The sequence below is a fragment of the Malaclemys terrapin genome, chromosome 3, assembly GCF_027887155.1.
Source record: "Malaclemys terrapin pileata isolate rMalTer1 chromosome 3, rMalTer1.hap1, whole genome shotgun sequence".
In the NCBI taxonomy this organism is placed as follows: Eukaryota; Metazoa; Chordata; order Testudines; family Emydidae; genus Malaclemys; species Malaclemys terrapin.
The window spans coordinates 70,251,938-70,270,356 of NC_071507.1; positions in this window are offsets into that span (position 1 = coordinate 70,251,938).

Here is an 18,419-nt window from a genome sequence, read left to right on the forward strand (position 1 = left end):
TCCTTCATTAGGCAAAGACCTTGTTATACTCAGTTATCCACTGGACTGCTTGGGGAACATTGGCCTTCACGAGGTTTGCCAATGGTGCTGCAAGTGTCATGAGGTGGGGCACAACATTTTGGTAATAACTGGATAGACCCAGGAAAGCCTGTACCTGTTTTTTGGTGGGAACTGGGGATCTTCCTTCCTGTGTAATCTTGCAGTGGTTGAACCCAGCCAATTCCCTAAGAGACACTGGATTTCCTGCATCCCAAACATACCTTTTTTTTGGATTAGCAGTGAATCCTGCCTCCTTCAGTGATTGCAACACAGAGGCCAGGTGTAGCAAATACAACTGCCAAATTGTACAAAAATATCATCCAAATAGTCTGCTGCGAACTGGCTATGGTGGCATAGGACATAGTCTATATGGAATGTGGCTGGGGCCCTGTGCAATCCAAAGGGCATGGCTGTAAATTGAAAAAGCCCAAGATGTGTGGCAAGTGCTGTCTTCCCTTTGGAATCTGGGTCCAGGGGTATTTGCCAATGCCCTTTTGTTAAATCAAATGTGGTTATAGGTTTAGCCTTCCCAAGATGGCCGATGAGTTGATCAATGCATAGCATTGGGTAGGCATCAAATTGTGATACTGAGTTAAGCCTCTTGAAGTCCACACAAAAATCGAGTGGCCCCCATCAGGTTTGGGAACCAGAACCACCAGGCAACACCAGGGGCTCTTGCACTCCACGATGATTCCAAGGTCTAATATGGCCTGTACCTCCTGTTCCATGGTTTTGCAGAGTGGCTCAGGAACATAAGTCTCATGTTCCTGGGTTTACGTCTGGGCTGCTTTGGATTTGTTGTTTCATAAGATGTGTTCACCCTGGCTGGATGGAGAACACCATGTCATAGTAGGTCAGTAAGTTCCTTACTTGCTAGCGTAAGAGAGGAGGAAGATTTTTTTCTATTGGCACATTTTCAGTGCTTGCTGGCTCTTGTATTTGGGGACCAGATCCTCAGGGAGGTCCCTAGGAATCTATTAATACGCTTTCTTGAGCTCACCACAGTTTTAACATATTTATGTGGAAAATTTGCTAATACCTAACTTAACTACGTGAACTTAAAAGCAAAAAAGTTTTGTCTCACCATATGTTTACAGCAATCTGTACTGGCTGAAGAGCCTCCCAGCCAGGACTCCCTCCCCCACAAGTTTAGTTCTTTAAGAGTTGTTGACGTCATGAACACAGATGAAGGAGGAGAGTGAAATCAAGTGTTTTCCTCCCTTTTTATAACTCAATTTCTTGTGCTAGAAATATCCTTTCTGAGTCATGGTGACAAAACAGTCTCTTGTGGATGTGCGGCTTAAACCATCCCTGTAATGGAATGTAAATTTTTTGTTTATCCCTGCCCCCTGCAGGAAAATGGCTGCTTAAGCAGGTGATAGCCCTTTAGCACCTGGCTCAGGTGCTAGTGTGTCTTTGTCCCTGAAAAACTGGTTTGGGCCTGCTTTTCTTAACCTTGGAGCATGTTATAACAATGTTATACAGTAGAGTCTTGTAATTTTACATACCATGTTGCCACTCATATTTTACCAGGTCAATAACGTTCAGCAGATTATGACTTTGCAAATGATACCTCACAAGGCATACTTTGTACAGGCGAGTCTCATCTTACGCGGGGGTTCCATTCCGCAGTTAGCGCGTAAAGCGAAAACCACGTATAGTCAAAATTACATTGAGTTGAATGGCGGATGGAATCACCCGCACTACAAGTACAGTATTAAAATTATTTTTCTCTTTTTTTTGTTTTTGCCAACCGCTTAAAGCTGAAATCACACATGTTAAATGCACGTAAGATGCGACAGACCTGTATATCATAACCTTAGAAAATGGTGAATCTGGGGAGAGGTTGGGGAAGAGTCAACATGGCTTTTGTAAAGGGAAATTATGCCTCACCAATCAATTAGAATTCTCTGAGGGGATCAACAAGCATGTGGACAAGGGTGATCCCACTGATATAGTGTACTGGACTTTCAGAAAACCTTTGACAAGGTCCCACACCAAAGGCTGTTAAGCAAAGTAAGCTGTCCTGGGATAAGAGGGAAGTTCCTTTCATGGATCAGTAACTGGTTAAAAGATAGGAAACAAAGGACAGGAATAAATAGTCAGTTTTCACAGTAGAGAGAGGTAAATACCAGGGTCCCCCAAGGATCTGTACTGGGACCAATGCTGTTCAATTTTTCCATAAATGATCTGGAAAAAGGGGTAAACAGTGAGGTGGCAAAATTTGCAGATGATACAAAACTACTCAAGATAGTTAAGTCCCAAGCAGACTGCAAAGAGTTACAAAACAATCTCACAAAACTGGGTGACTGAGCAACAAAATGGCAGATGAAATTCAATGTTGATAAATGCAAAGTAATGCACATTGGAAAACATAATCCCAACTATACATACAAAATGATATGGTCTAAATTAGCTGTTCCCACTCAAGAAAGAGATCTTGGAGTCATTGTGGATAGCTCTCTGAAATCATCTGCTCAATGTGCAGCAGCAGTCAAAAAAGCTAACAGAACGTTATGGATCATTAGAAAAGGGATAGATATTAAGACAGAAAATATCATAATGCTATTATATAAATCCCTGGAATGCCCACACCTTGAGTACTGGATGCAGTTCTGTTCACCCCACCTCAAAAAAGATATATTAAAATTGGAAAAAATACAGAGAAGGATAACAATAATAGGGGTTTGGAAAAGCTTCCATAAAAGGAAAGATTAAAAGTACGGGGACTGTTCATCTTAGAAAAGAGATGACTAAGGGGGAATATGATAGAGGTCTATAAAATCATGACTGTTGTGGAGAAAATGAATAGAGAAGTGTTATTTACCCCTTCACATAACACAGGAACTAGGGGTCACTCAATAAATTAATAGGCAGCAGGTTTAAAACAAACATAAGGAAGTACTTCTTCACAAAATGCAGTCAACCTGTGGAACTTGTTGCTAGGGGATGTTGTGAAGGCCAAAAATATAACTGGGTTCAAAAAAGAATTAGATAAGTTCATGGAGGATAGGTCCATCAATGGCTATTAGCCAAGATGGTCAGGGATCCAACTCCATGCTCTGAGTGTCCCTAAACCTCTGACTGTCAGAAGCTGGGATTGGACAATAAGGGATAGATCACTTGAATTGCCCTCATCTGTTCATTCCCTCTGACGTATCTGGTACCAGCCACTGTCATAAGACAGGATACTGGGTTAGATGGACCACTGGTCTGACCCAGCATGGCTATTCTTATGTGTATGCCTCTCCAAGGGTGTTCTCTCATTGTTTCTGAGCCAAATCAGAAGGTCAATATCAGGAAAAAGGTTGTCCTGAGCTGGTTTTGTTGAGCTGCCAGCTGGTTTTGCCACCAGGCCTTCTCATCTAATGGTCACTGTTTCCAAGTCTTCTTGGGTCGCGATGAGTCTTCACAAAGTTCAGACATGGCAAATGGAAAGATGTCAGACAATCAGGCTGGAGCAGTATCTGGATTCTCTGGGTCAGGGGTGGCCAAGCTGTGGCTTTTCAGAGGTTAATATGCAGCTCCTTGCATAGGTGCTGACTCCGAGGCTGGAGCTACAGATGCTAAACTTTCCAATATGCTGTGGGGTGCTCACTGCTCAACCTCCTGCTCTGCCCCAGGTCCTGCCACCACTCCACCCCCTTCCCCAAGGCCCCTGCCTCTTCCCCTGAGCCTGGCATGCCCTCGCTCCTCCCCCCGCCCCACCAGCGCCGCCTCCTGCGCACTGCAAAATAGCTGATTGTGGCAGGTGGGAAGCGTGGGGAGGGAGGGGGAGGCACTGATTGGCAGGGCTGCCAGTGGGTGGGAGGCGCTGGAGGGTTGGAGGGTGGTAGCAGATAGGGGGCTGCTGACATATTACTGTGGCTCTTTGGCAATGTTCATTGGTAAATTCTGGCTCCATCTCAGGCTCAGATTGGCTGCCCCTGGGTGATGCAGCAGTAGTGAGGAGAATGTTGCCAATACCTTCCGATTACCACTTCCCATGGCAAGTTGGGGGTTACACCAACACAAAGTGCTCTGGCCTGGTTCCCTATATTCAAATGCACCCAGGCCGTAAGATAGCGATGAGTGTCCCTGTGAACAACGGTCACTTGCACTAGGTCATTATCTCACAACTCTTCCAGATCCAGTAACGTCTCCCTGACCAAGGTCTGGGAGCACCCAGAGCATATTAGTCCTGTCATCATTTGGCCCCCAAGTACCATGGGAGCTACACATTCCCAGCAACAGCTTTCATCTGTTTGGCCAGAGACCTCACCATTCTACACAACCACACTATGTGAAATCACACTCCATGACAAGGTGCGAGTGTCTGACATGCCCCAGCTTCCCACAGTGGAAAGAAATGATTGGGGAGGCCCCTTGGCCAGTTCCTTGCCCTGCTTCTGGGAGAGACTTTGTGCACTTCCCATCTCATGGTTCTTGCAGTGGTGTTTTGGGGCACCTTCTGGGTCCACTGGAAGGGTAGCCCTCCTAGCCCTTTTCTGGTTGACTCTTCAGGAGGCTGGGGCCAGTTTCACCAAACCTGGGATGTTTGTTCTGGCTGAACTGTCCTGTCGCCATAAAGTCCTCAGTGAGCTAGACAGCAACTGTCAGTGTGCTGGGGTTGTGTTCACATACCCAGGTTTGAATGGTGGTTGGCAAAATATCTAGGTACTGTTCGAGTACCGCTGACTCCAGAATGTCAACCGGAGAGTAGGATGCTGGCAGGACCTAGTGGGTGGCCCCAAAGGTGCCGATTTTCTAATGTACTGGGGGCTGCTCCCACCGGCTCTGCCCCAGGCTCCACCCCACTCCACCCCTTCCCCCAAAGCCCCACCCTGCCTCTTCCCACCCCTGCTCCACTCTCACCCCGCCTCTTCCTGCCCCCTTCCCTGAGCATGTCCCACCCTTGCTCCTCCCGCACAGAGCCTCCTGCATGCTGAGGAACAGCTGATTGTGGTGGACAGGAGGCACAGGGGGGAGAGGGAGAGGCGCTGATTGGTGGGCCCCATTGGTGGACAGGAGGTGCTGGGGAGAGGGGGGAGCTGGCTGCCAGTGGGTACTGAGCACCCACCATTTTTTTCCATGGATGCCTCCAGCCCTGGAACACCCACAGCGTTGGCACCTATGAGTGACCCAGTCCTTTAGCCACTGAGCTATAGCCCGGGGTCATGACCCTGGTTCTGTCCAGAATTGATGCTGGTATGTCTCTGGTAATATCACTAGTTGGTCAAGGACAGTGGTTTTCAGAGCATCATAGTTCTTTGCAACTTCATCATCTAGGTCCTGGTAGACCACCTGGGCTTCCCCAGTCAAAAAGAGGCTACTCACGTGACCCACATGGTCTTCTCCCATGGAGTGGCATGGATTACATGTTCAAACGTAAGAAGATACACTTCAGTGTCATCAGCGGGTCCCAATTTGGAAAAGGCAATACCTGGGGATGACAAAGTCACTTCAGAGTTGGAGAAGCCACTAACCTGTTCCAGCATTGCTTCCTGAAACTGCTGCTGCCATTGCTGCTGTTGCTACTGCAATGGTTCAAGCACAGCTGCTGCTGGGTGGCTTGCTGCCCTTCCAGGAAAAGCCACTGCACCTCTGCTTGGGCCTGATGCTGCCGCTGAGCTAGAAGTCATATTATCTCTTCCATGGGTCCCCTTTACAGAAAAAGAGGGAGGCAACTCCACTTCTGGTACTAGCAGGCAGGGCTGTTCTGGAATTGCAGCCACACATGGACTTGCAGCCACTCCCTGCCTTAGGCCATGTCTACACTACAAAATTAAGTCGACCTAAGTTACGTCGACGTATGGCCGCTGTAGTAATTAAATCGCTTTTGTATGTCCACACTATGCTCCTTGTGTCAGCAGTGCACATCCTCACTACCAGCACTTGCATCGATGCAGAGAGCAGTACACCGTGGGTAACTATCCCACAGTGCAACTCACCACCATCTAGTGTTCATAACGCTCATCACAATACTGAAGAGCAGTGTAGGATCCATGCTTCTCGCAGAGATGGTGGACCTGTGGGTTTGTGGGGCTTTTGACAAGGAAATTAGATGCCCATAGAATGATGGGATGGAGAAAACTGCATCATGGGATGTTGAACCAAGGTTCCCAGTCACCCCTGTGCAACTTGTTTGCCCCCATTGGCATTGCAAACCCTTCCCAAAACAGAGGCATTCCCAGCCATGGTGAGTATGGCCCAGCGGGGTAGGGGTGGGCAGCTCAGATAATAAAGGGGGGAATCTCTCAGACATGAGTATGCGGTTAGGGCAATTGAACTGAATACTGGCACCGTTGTCCACAGGAAGTGGTGACTTTAGCTGATATCTCACTCCTGAGTGTAACAAAGGCTGAAATGGAACAGCTCCTGCATGCGTCCAGCTGCAGACTGGGTCCGTATGTTGCTACTCAGTGTGCTGCAATCATGCCATCCCGGTCCACGTAAACAAACTATTCTGCAGAGCTCCCTCTGCCTAACTGTTAAGAAGCAGATAACAACTCTACCTCTATTGGTTATTTCACTACCTCTTGCAGCATGATTAAAAAAGAATAAATGGACAGATGTGTCCCTGCAATATCAAAACAAACTGCATACTTACCAGTGGTTCCTATCCCTGCATCAAGCTCACCCGTGCTGGACTGCTGGGAGTGGCTTGACTGCTCAGGAGTCAAAAAGAGGTCCTAACTCACAGCACCACTAGATCCCCCAGTCGCCAGTCCCTCATTCTCCTCCTCCTTTTCCTTGTCCAAAACCTCATCCACAGTGTTCACTATGATGGCCTGTGACTCCAGCTCCCTGGAAGTATCAACAGGGCCCTTGCGGGGGATCGCCACCAAGGATGGCGTGCAGCTCCTTGTAGAAGCAGAATATCTGCTGCTCTGCACCAGAGTGGCTGTTTGCCTCCCTTGGATTCTGGTACGCCTGCCGCAGCAACTTGGCTTTCACGTGGCACTGCTATGTGTCCCTCTTGTAGCCCTTCTCCCCCATACCCCAAACAATCTGCTCATAGATGTAGACGTTTCTACGACTGGATTGGAGCTGTGCCTCCACAGACTCTTCTCCCCACAGGCCCAGGAGATCCACCACCTCCTGTGTACTCCAGGCAGGAGCGCATTTGCAGCATGGAGCCAGCATGGTCCGCTGGGCAATTGCTAGGTGAGCTCTCCATGCCACGCAAACATGAAATCAAATTTAAAATTCCCAGGGCTTTAAAGAGATGGGGTGTTTTCCTGTGTACCTGACCGCCAGGCAGCAGAGTTCTAAACAGTGACCAGAGCAGTCGTGGTGGGGCATCATGGGACACCTTCCGGAGACCACTAAAGTTGACATAAATAATGCAGCATCTACACTGACACTGTTCGACCTAACTACGTCAAACTAAGTGCTATGCCTCTCATGCGGGTGGAGTTATTAAGTCGACGTAGTGAGCAAGTTATATCGGCAGGAGCAATATTGTAGTGTAGACGCTTACGCAGTTAGGTCAACATAAGATGCCTTGCATCAACCTAATTCTGTAGTGTAGACCAGACCTTAGTTTGCAAAGTTTGGCCACCCGCTCAGGGAAGGGTGGCCTGTGCTGTAAGCTTGGCATCAATCTCTAAACAAAAATAGTGACTCAGGATTCAGCTGTCTGCACCTGTGAACAAAGAAAAAAACCTCTTAAAAATGCAAGCACTTAGGGCCAGGCCTGGTTCTGAAGCATGCCTCCCCTGTCCCAGTCTGAGCCAGCTCTGCCCTCAAGCGAATGCACGCAAACCTTCTCAACTGGCCTGCTGGTTCTTGATTGGTCAGTATTTCCTCTTAGCCCTTCTAGGCCTCTGGAGTAGTGGTTCTTCCAGGGGGTACATCAACTCATCTAGATATTTGCCTAGTTTTACAACAGGCTACATAAAAAGCCCTAGCGAAGTCAGTATAAACTAAAATTGCATACAGACTTGTTTATACTGTTCTATATATTATACACTTAAATGTAAGTACAATGTTTATATTCGAATTGATTTCTTTTCTAATTATATGGTAAAATGAGACAGTAAGCAATTTTTCAGTAATAGTGTGTGATGACACTTTTCTATTTTAATGTCTGATTTTGTAACCAAGTAGTTTTTAAGTGAGGTGAAACTTGGGGGTACGCAAGACAAAAGACAAATCAGACTCCTGAAATGAGTACAGTAGTCTGGAAAGGTTGAGAGCCACTGCTCTGGAGGACTGTCTTGTTGGTCATCTGGTCTGGGTGGATTTTCCTTGGGCAAGGAGCGTTGGGGTGCAGATGTCTCCAGCAGGGGGAAGAGTAGGCCTGATAGACCTCATCACAGGGAGTCAGTGGCATCTAAGAGAGATCGCACACCTGAGGCTCCAGCACATTGAAAAGGGGATATGACATTGCTGTACATCTCTTTAAATATGACTGCAGCCATCCAAAGGTGAAGCTGCCGGCAGACACTGTGCCTGAATATTCATAGAACAAAGTAGACCTTAGTTTTTATCATTGTGATACAAATGACTATTCATTAATCCATGACTAATCCAGCTTTTTGGAAATTGCCATGCTGGAAAGTGTAACTTAATATTTATTTAGGCTTTCCCATGGTTACCTGAATGTACATTACAGTGGCAGAAGTCTTCTAAAAGTAGGCATCATGCTGGTAGTGTAAACCTATAGCATAGGGTAGATCCAGACTTCTGCTTCAAGGGTACACTAGGCACAAAGGGCTTCTTCTATCAGAAAAGCAGAAATGCAAGATCTCTACCTGGCACTCATGAGAGTATCACAAGGGACTGTTGCTACCATACCAGCCAATGCATGGCCCTAAAAAACGTGGCTTACTAACCAGGGGCCATGCCCTGCATAGTCAGCTAAGGCATATGATGCATTCTGTAGCACATTCTAACTGGGGAACCATACCAGTCCCTTTCACCTGCCAGCATATTGTGGCTGACCACATGGAACCATCCTACCCTGTCCTGGCAGGATTGTTCTTGAAACAGATGTTCGGTTGCTTGCAATTCTCTCCCTCCCACGGTGACAATGAGACCTGAAACCAGGGGAAATATTGACTTCCAAATTTAATTACAAAGGGGTTGCCTCTACAAAGATGTGGTGAAACCTGCTACCCCCTCCAAACCATGTGAAGAAGATCAGTGGGGTAATTTCTAGTCTGATGTAAGGGTTCCACAGATCTCAAATCCAGGCCCACAACTCTCACACCCTGGCCACCACCAAGCAGCTCACCCAGAACTACTGGAAGTGAGGGGCTAGCAAAACTCTGACCCCTCCCAGAAGATCCTGACTGGGGATGATGACCAGCCCCATTAATTGGCTGACCATACTATTTAAGCCAGAAAGAAGCACAGGAAGTTATTCGAGCAGCCAAGAGACTTTCTGATTGGGCTGGACTCTTGTTTGATCCCTGGTTCTCTGAGCCTGACCCTGATTCTGGCTCTGACCCCTCGCTTGGTTCCTGATTCTGACTCTGACCAGTAAGTCAGACCACTCACCTCCTGGTCCTGACACCCATTCATTCAAAACTTTTACGATGTACTGCAACATGCTAGTACAGTGAAGTACTGCTATAACATGTTCTTCCCTTTGAATAAAGGTGAAATGCCTTCTGTTTTAAGAGCTCGGAGAGCAAATCTGCATGATTATTAATAATCTTTACACTGAGACGTGTATCTGGAAAAGATTAAAAATGGCTAACAGATATCTGCCAAGTTGCTGATGAATAGTTCTGGTAGCTATGGAGATAATACATGTGACTTTTCTGATCTTTTGTGATTCTGAGAACTATCTCCCATTTTCTTACCATCAGAAGCTATATTCTCCTGAATAATTCTGGCTGTCACAATTCCTGTAATAATTTTAGAGGTCCGGTTACCAGAGTATTTGGAGTTCTCCCCAGCAAAGATGGGTCTATATGCCCAATTGACCCAGGCCTTGATACGATTTCAGGGGAGTCTCCCTTGGGGGAAACAGATAGCTATAGAGAGAGGAAACAGAGCTGACTTTTAAAGACCTATCTTTATCTTTCTGTCTATCCAGCTGATGCTCGTTACCATAGTATCTGAGAACATTTATCAGCCTGCAGCTGATAGCCTCCCCACTGACCTGAGAAACCTAGAAATGCAAAGAAGAATCTTAGCTTTAATTTTTTAAAGAGTCAATTTCCATCTCTTTTCTTTATAAAGATTGTCTTGAAAAGTAGAGCACTAGAGTTGAAAATCTGTTATTGACTTCTAAAATTCACAGGTTACTCAGAGCCCCCCAAGGCTGGCCTTTGGGTCTGTGAAAACTGTGGTCACATTTGGGACCACCCCAGTGCTATCAGCAAGCAGCCAGGGTATATCTTGATTTTGGGGAAGATTCCATTCCGATGTGTGGCTCTGAGGGGTAATGACAGCCAGGCTGCTACTGATGACACTGGGGTTGTCACAAATTCCCTCTGAGCCTGTAGCTGAGCCAACTCCTCTGCTGGGCAGCCAAGGAGCCTTCTGGCCATAACATAGGGCAGCTCAACGTCATGACAGACAGCGCAGTATAGTGGACTAGATACAGGCCTGATGATAAGGGACTCCTGCATTCTAATCCTTGCTCTACCACTTTATCCCTTCTGTGGTCGTGGTCAAGTTTCTGCTTTGGTCTCCCCTCTCTGTACAATGGGGATGATAGTATTTACCTGACTCATGGAGAAAGGATAAATAAATAATTGTTTATAAAGCACTATATACATTCTGAAATTCTTAAGAGTACACACAAAATCCTCCAGTGGCTGGAGCAACTAGACAATTGTCCCTTGCAAAACTTTTTTAAATGTTACTAATAAGACAGACCCTGGTGCATGCACCTGGACTCCACATCACAGCAGGGGTTGGGATGAACCTAATCATCACACATATATGCATTTCCAATATAAAGTGAGTTTGTTAACTAACATTAGGGTGACCAGATGTCCCATTTTTAAAGGGACAGTCCCATATCACTGGTCTACAATTTTTGAGAATTCGTCTGCTTCAGAGATAAAATGTGCTATTTATTATGTATTTTGATGTGCTGAATTCAGATATGACAATTAAAACAACTGATTGGCTACTGTTTCTAAGATATTTAAGTTTTTACATTTTATGTCTATGTATATTGTGTAGATAGTAGAGTTTTAATCATAAATTGTAAACGTAGGTCTTTTCATGTGTTTATGGTTGCTTTATATGATAATATTTCACCTGTCCTGTTTATGTAACACTTTAAAAATCAGCAAAAGTGTTATATAAATAAAATTTATTATGAAACAAAAGGCAAAAAACGATTATGTACATAGTTTAGCCCTATTCAGTGTCTATTTGACGCTTCTTGGCTTGTCTCTTGTATTCATTAAATGGAGCATCTCTTGTCACTGTCCAGCAATAGTCTGCAAGCATTGATGGGCTCCATTTGCCCTGATAGCGTTTCTCCATTGTTGCAATGTCCTGGTGAAATCGCTCGCCGTGCTCGTCACTCACTGCTCCGCAGTTCGGAGGAAAAAAATCTAGATGAGAGTGCAAAAAATATATCTTTAGTGACATGTTGCAACCAAGGCTTTTGTATGCCTTGAGGAGGTTTTCCACCAACAACCTGTAGTTGTCTTCCTTGTTGTTTCCGAGAAAATGTATTGCCACTAACTGGAAGGCTTTCCATGCCGTCTTTTCCTTGCCACGCAGTGCATGGTCAAATGCATCATCTCGAAGAAGTTCACGAATCTGAGGACCAACAAAGACACCTTCCTTTATCTTAGCTTCACTTAACCTTGGAAATTTTCCACGGAGGTGCTTGTGTTTTGTCAATGGCCTTGACAAAGTTCTTCATCAGACCCAGCTTGATGTGTAAGGGTGGTAACAAAATCTTCCTTGATTCAACAAGTGGTGGATGCTGAACACTTTTCCTCCCAGGCTCCAATGACGGAGTGGCCAATCTTTCTTGATGTAGTGGGAATCTCTTGCACGACTATCCCATTCGCAGAGAAAACAGCAGTACTTTGTGTATCCAGTCTGCAGACCAAGCAAGAGAGCAACAACCTTCAAATTGCCACAAAGCTGCAACCGATGTTGGTCATAGTTTATGCACCTCAAAAGTTGTTTCATGTTGTCATAGGTTTCCTTCATATGGACTGCATGACCAACTGGAATTGATGGCAAAACATTGCCATTATGCAGTAAAACAGCTTTAAGACTCGTCTTTGATGAATCAATGAACAGTCTCCACTCATCTGGACCGTGAACGATGTTGAGGGCTGCCATCACACCATCGATGTTGTTGCAGGTTACAAGATCACCTTCCATGAAGAAGAATGGGACAAGATCCTTTTGACGATCACGGAACATGGAAACCCTAACACCACGTGCCAGGAGATTCCACTGCTGTAGTCTGGAGCCCAACAGCTCTGCCTTACTCTTGGGTAGTTCCAAATCCCTGACAAGATCATTCAGTTCACCTTGTGTTAGGAGGTGTGGTTCAGAGGAGGAGGATGGGGTACTGGGCGTATAGCTGATGGAATGTTTGGATAATGCACAGTCCACTTTTTCTTCCTTGACACACCTTTCCCAACTGGAGGCACCATGCAGAAGTAACAATTGCTGGTATGATCTGTTGGCTTTCTCCAAATCATTGGCACTGCAAAAGGCATAGATTTCCTTTTCCTGTTCAACCACTGGCGAAGATTTGTTGCATAAGTGTTGCAGCATATGTGTGGGGCCCACCTCTTGTCCTGATCTCCAATTTTGCAGCCAAAATAAAGTTGATAGGCTTTTTTAACCATAGTGCTTATACTGCGCTTTTGTGATGCAAAAATCACTTCACCACAAAACATAGCAGAAGTTATCTGCACTGTTCACACAAGTATGAGGCATCTCTGCTCACTTTGGCTACACAGAAATGTGTCCCTTTGCAAAATCAAACACTGACAAATAAGAGAGAACGACACTGTATGATTTCTAGAGCTGATATAGGGCAACTTGTTCAGCAGAGTGATGTAAGCTTTGTTATGATTGCATCATCGATGATTTCTAGGAATAACATGATGCAATTCATATCATGTATGACGCAATACCAGCTTCAGATTACATCATTCATTGTTTTGCCTAAAAAGCAAATCCAGTCATAGATTAATTCATAGATCCAGTCAAAGATGTATTTTAGTCATTTGTGGTTTAAATTGAGATCCCTTCCCTTTATAACTCACTTATCCTCTGTCATTCCCAAGTCAAGGGTCGTATGTACTGACCCAATAGCATATCTTGAAAACTAGAGCCAATCAACAATTTTAAGCACCATTTTCATTCTCAGTGACCTAGAATTAGTAAAGTTTGACTACATTTATTTCAGAAACATTTTGGCTGTAGAGCAGTGTATTTAAGCCCTCCTGCAGGTGTCCCGACGTTTTCTTAAAAATGGGCAAATTGTCCTGTATTTTCTGTTTCCCCCTCATCAGTACTGGTGGGTCCTGCTGCTGTCCAGATCCCTGCTCACCAGCCCCCACCCACCAGTCGTGAGTGGGGGAGGGGGTGTGTGCAAGGCTGGTGGCGGGGCAAAGATGCAGCGCGTGGGGCCGTCCGCTCTCCCTGCTGGTCCATCAGCACAGCCCATGCTGCATGCCAGCTCTTGGCCAGCAGGGCTCCACTCCCGTCCCAGCCAGCACTGGCTGTGCACTGTTTCCAGTTCCCAGCCAGCACTGGCTATACGCTGCGAGGGCTGGTGAGTGTGGGCAGGCACCAGGTGGCAGCTGCCGGTTACATGTCGCCTCTTCTGCCCATCCATCAGCCCTTTACATGTTCCCCTCTTGCAGTCCTCTCCCTGCTTTGCCCCTTCACCCCCCTCCAGCCCTGCTGCTCATCCGTATCCCTCCCAGCGCAGCACGTCAGAGTGCTCAGCTCACCCCAATAGCTTGGCCGGCAGGCTCTGTCCTTCCCCCATTGCCTCTGGCTGGGCCGGTGCCCTGGGAAAGCCCAAGACCCTCTGGCCCAGGCGCTGGCCAGGAGGAGCCAAGCCCTGCATGTGCCAAAGCCCTGCACAGCGCTGGCACGAGGAAGCCTCTCTGCTCATCAGCTAAGCTCTGGAGTGTGTGTGTGGGGGAAGCGATTTCTAGCCTGTTCATGCCCTGACCTGTAGGCTCCACAGAAGCCCCCGGGGCAGGGGCTTAGCACCTCTTCACCCATCCTTCCCCCTGACCCTGGGTCCTGCCCCCAGGAGTGTGGGGCTCCTCCCTCCCCCAGGCACCCTCCCTTGCTGAGCCACCTCTCTGGCCGAGTTCGCTGAAGCCCCTGCAGTCAGGGTCCTTGGGTCTTGGTTCACAATGCAGCCTTAGCGCTTAACCCCTTCCTGCCTGTGCTGTAGCCAGGAGATAGGAGGCTGCTGGTTATGTGGGTGGCCAGCAGCAGCCTGGACGTGTTAGCTGCCTTTCAACACTGTGCAGGTAGGAAGGGACAAGCTCCTTTCAGCCACACGGGGAAGCGGGGAGAAGAGATGAACTCTGCAAAAACATGGGCCAGGTCATCCCTTCTCCCCTCCGCTCCCCACCTGCGGCAGGAAGCAGCTCCGGTCCCTTCTCTCTTACACAGTGCTGAAAGGCTGCTGCTTGCCACAATCTCATGTGAACCCTGGCAGAAACCGGAGGGGGGAGGGGGCATGTGACCCTGTGTGCCCGCACCACATGTTGCCTCGGGAAGACTCAACACCAGGTATTAGGAGAGGCGGGTCCATTTCAGGGGCCCAGCCCAGCATGGAGGTTGGAGAGCACCAGGCAGGGAGGGTCAGGTAGGTCTGTCACCCCCCCAGTGTGAGAGAGGTGTACGGGAGTGTGTGTGTGTCACCTCTCCCCGTGTGTGTGTGTGTCACTCCTCCCTGTGTGAACTCTAAAGCGGGGGTGGGCAAACTTTTTGGCCTGAGGACCACATCTGGGTATGGAAATTGTATGGCGAGCCATGAATGATCATGAAATTGGGGGTTGGGGTGTGGGAGGGGGTCAGGGCTCCAGCTGGGGGTGCAGGCTCTGAGGTGGGGCCAGAAATGAGAAGTTCAGGGTACAGGAGGGGGTTCCGGGCTAGGGCAGGGGGTTGAGGTGTGGGATGGGGGGGCTCCAGGTGGGGGTGCGGACTCTGGGGTGATGCTGGGGATGAAGGGTTGGGGGTGCAGGAGGGTGCTCCATGCTGGGACCAAGGGGTTCGGAGGGTGGGAGGGGGATCAGGGCTGGGGCTTGGGACGTGGGAGGAGCTCAGGGGTGCAGGCTCCAGGTAGCTCTTACCTCAAGCAGCTCCCGAAAGCAGCGGCATGTTCCACATCTGACATCTACGTGGAGCATGGCCAGGCAGCTCTGAGTGCTGCCCGGTCCACGGGCACTACCCCTGCAGCTCCCATTGGCCGTGGTTCCAGCTGCAATTACATGTATAATAAATATTAAACAATAAATAAATAAAGCCGTCTACATATCCATGTGTCCATGATCTAGAGCTTCAGAAATCCAGAGCAAATGTACAAAAGGTGACCTCTGGGACCAGGAGAGACAGAGCAAGTTCAGTGTCTAGCAAGACAACAGCACCTTGGTAGGGGAGCAAAACCTAAGATAAGAACAGATCATAAAACAGAATGAAACCGAAACAGAGGAGGAAAAATTAGACAAAACAAGAGAGAAAAGTTGGAAAGAAGAACAGAAACTGGAGAAAATAAAATAGAGAAAAGCTGGATATGGGATAGAAGACAAAAAAGATCAACTTTCATCCTGTCAGCAGCATAATGTGACAAAATGGTTTTGAGCCTTGAAAAAGCAATAAGGAAGAAAGTGGAGGATCTAGCAATCATAATATTAGGTCTGAAATGCTGATGGGTAAGGCCCCGTCTTGCAAACAATTATCCAAGTGCTTAACTTTACTCGTGAGTAGTCCCTTAGGGTACGTCTTCACTACCCACCGTATCAGCGGGTAGCAATCGATTTATCCGGGATCGATATATCGCGTCTCGTTAAGACACAATATATTGATCCCCGAACGTGCTCACCATTCACTCCGGAACTCCACCAGAGCGAGCGGCAGTAGCGCAGTTGACGGGGGAGCCGCGGCCGTCGATCCCGCGCCGTGTGGACCCCAGGTAATTCCATCTTAGATACTTCGATTTCAGCTACGCTATTTGCGTAGCTGAAGTTGCGTATCTTAGACCGATCCCCCCCCCCCCCCCCAGTGTAGACCAGCCCTTAGAGTTCAAGGGATAACTCCACCAGTGCAAATCACAGCTTTCCTTATCTACACCAGCAGCCTGTGCTGCAAATGATGTCTGAAATCAGTGGCAAATCCCCAAAATGGAGAAGGCTTCAGGCTGCACATTAGTCATAGCCATGACTTCCATGACAGAAACTCAACTTTTTGTAAAAAAGGAGGGTTTTTGCCATGGTGACCAGCCTGTTACAGAGCAAGGCTCCACCACGAATTTTTACAAATTTGGTTCCATATGCCTAGCGTATCAGAATATGGGGGAGGGAGGGTAGGGGGAAGGTAATGGTTTTAAACTATTAGTAAAGTATTATCACATAGTTTAAAATAATTTGTATTATAGATACAGTGTTTCATTCACAAAGAATGATACCGAATGCAGGTTATGTTGAGCAAATACAACTTTATTAAACCCTGTGAACTGCTCTATGTGCCTGCATTGCTTGCAGCCTAATGCACCGCATATCCTGTTGCCTCTCATGTCCTTCAATAGCGGTCCCTGCAGGGAATGTGGGCTTTCTGACTCCAGTTCTAGTGATCATGAGACATACAAGATATTTATGTGACTTCTCTTATTATTTCCCATGACAAGCAACTCAATATAAATTAAAATATTGTGTGCCAGGGCTTTTCCTTTTTTAAACTAAAATTAAGACTTTCCACTTTTTGTTGTGACAAACAACCAGCTCTGGAGAAAGGGCAGGAACATTAAAATGTTAGTTTAAAAAAGCAGATTGAAGGAATGCAAAACGAGTTCAAGAAAACTGGTTGATATTCAGTAATGTTGGCAAGTCAAGTGTAGAAAAGCAATGGGGTGGGGGGATGTATTTGTTTAACAAATTTTTTAAGTGATTTTAGGGCTCATTAAAGGTCTTGATTGATGGCCTGGAAACTGAAATGCTGTTTATCTACTACAACTGAAATTTAAACTTCCTCGTGCTGTCTTCCTCACATCATTGTTTCAACACTAACCTGGAGGTGAGGGGGATAATTAAGGCCCTGATCCTGCAAGCAGCAACTTGGCACAGAGGACTGCCCCTGTGGTGACAGATTGCAGGAATAGGGCCTTAGGCCCATGGAGGCTGATTCTTCTTTCAGTTTATACCAGTTTTACCATTGTGTATCTCACGTGACATCAATGGAATTACTCCTGATTTACATCAGTGTAAGTAAGAAGAGGATCAGGCCCCATTGTCTATTAAATTCTCTCTGTTGAGACTCCCAACGTGAGTGTTATTTGTGTTGGTGTTTTCTTGTGAGTCGATAGTTGTTCACTAGGAAATGGACTTAAACCTCCAAGTCATTTCATATAGACCACTTACAGCCATTCAATGCTAAAAATTTAGGATCATTGCCACTCTGATCCGGAGTTAAACCTGGAACCTAAATGTGCAAGGAAAAGGGGATGATATAGTTGGACTAACTATAAGGGTAACAAACCACTGAAACTAATTAGTGATGTAAGGAATATAAAGGAATTTTAAAAATGCAAAGAAACTAAGAAAGAGGAATATGGGGAAAGCTATAAACACAAAAAAGTACAAGGAGACACTAAAAGAGCAAAAACAAATGAGTGAGAAACTGCCAAAAACATGTCATCACAAGTGTTCTTCAAATAAACAATGGACCAGATTCACTAACACTGATTTCTGATTTAAAGGCAGTTGCCAAAGTATGGAATTACCTACAAACTCTCCTTTTGTCAAGATTAACAACTTGGAGAGTGATCTGTAGAGCTAGTCACCGTGGCCCAGTTCCTCAAAGATATTTATGCACTTAACTCCTATGAAATTAAAAAGCATTGGACATTGTAAAGAGTCCATCCTTGCCCCAGAGCTACATAAAAGTAATAAAAGATTAAGGAGAAGTGTTTCTTTTCCTGACTATCAAAGAACTGCTCTCTGAGTGCTTGTGCACTCATTGCATTTGACACTGATCAGTGTGTCATCATTTACATTATATTTCTTTTTCAGAAGCTTTTTGTGTCTCATTTATATTTTGAGTTTAGTTATCGCCTTGATTATCTGTCTCTTTATATTAGGGCTTCATAGTGTTTCCCATCCCCACAATATCTGATCACCTTCCACATTAAATATATTGGCAATAGCAAGGTCTGTAGTAGACTTCATAGTGTCTCTGCCTTTTCTTCCTTTTGGGGTAAAGTT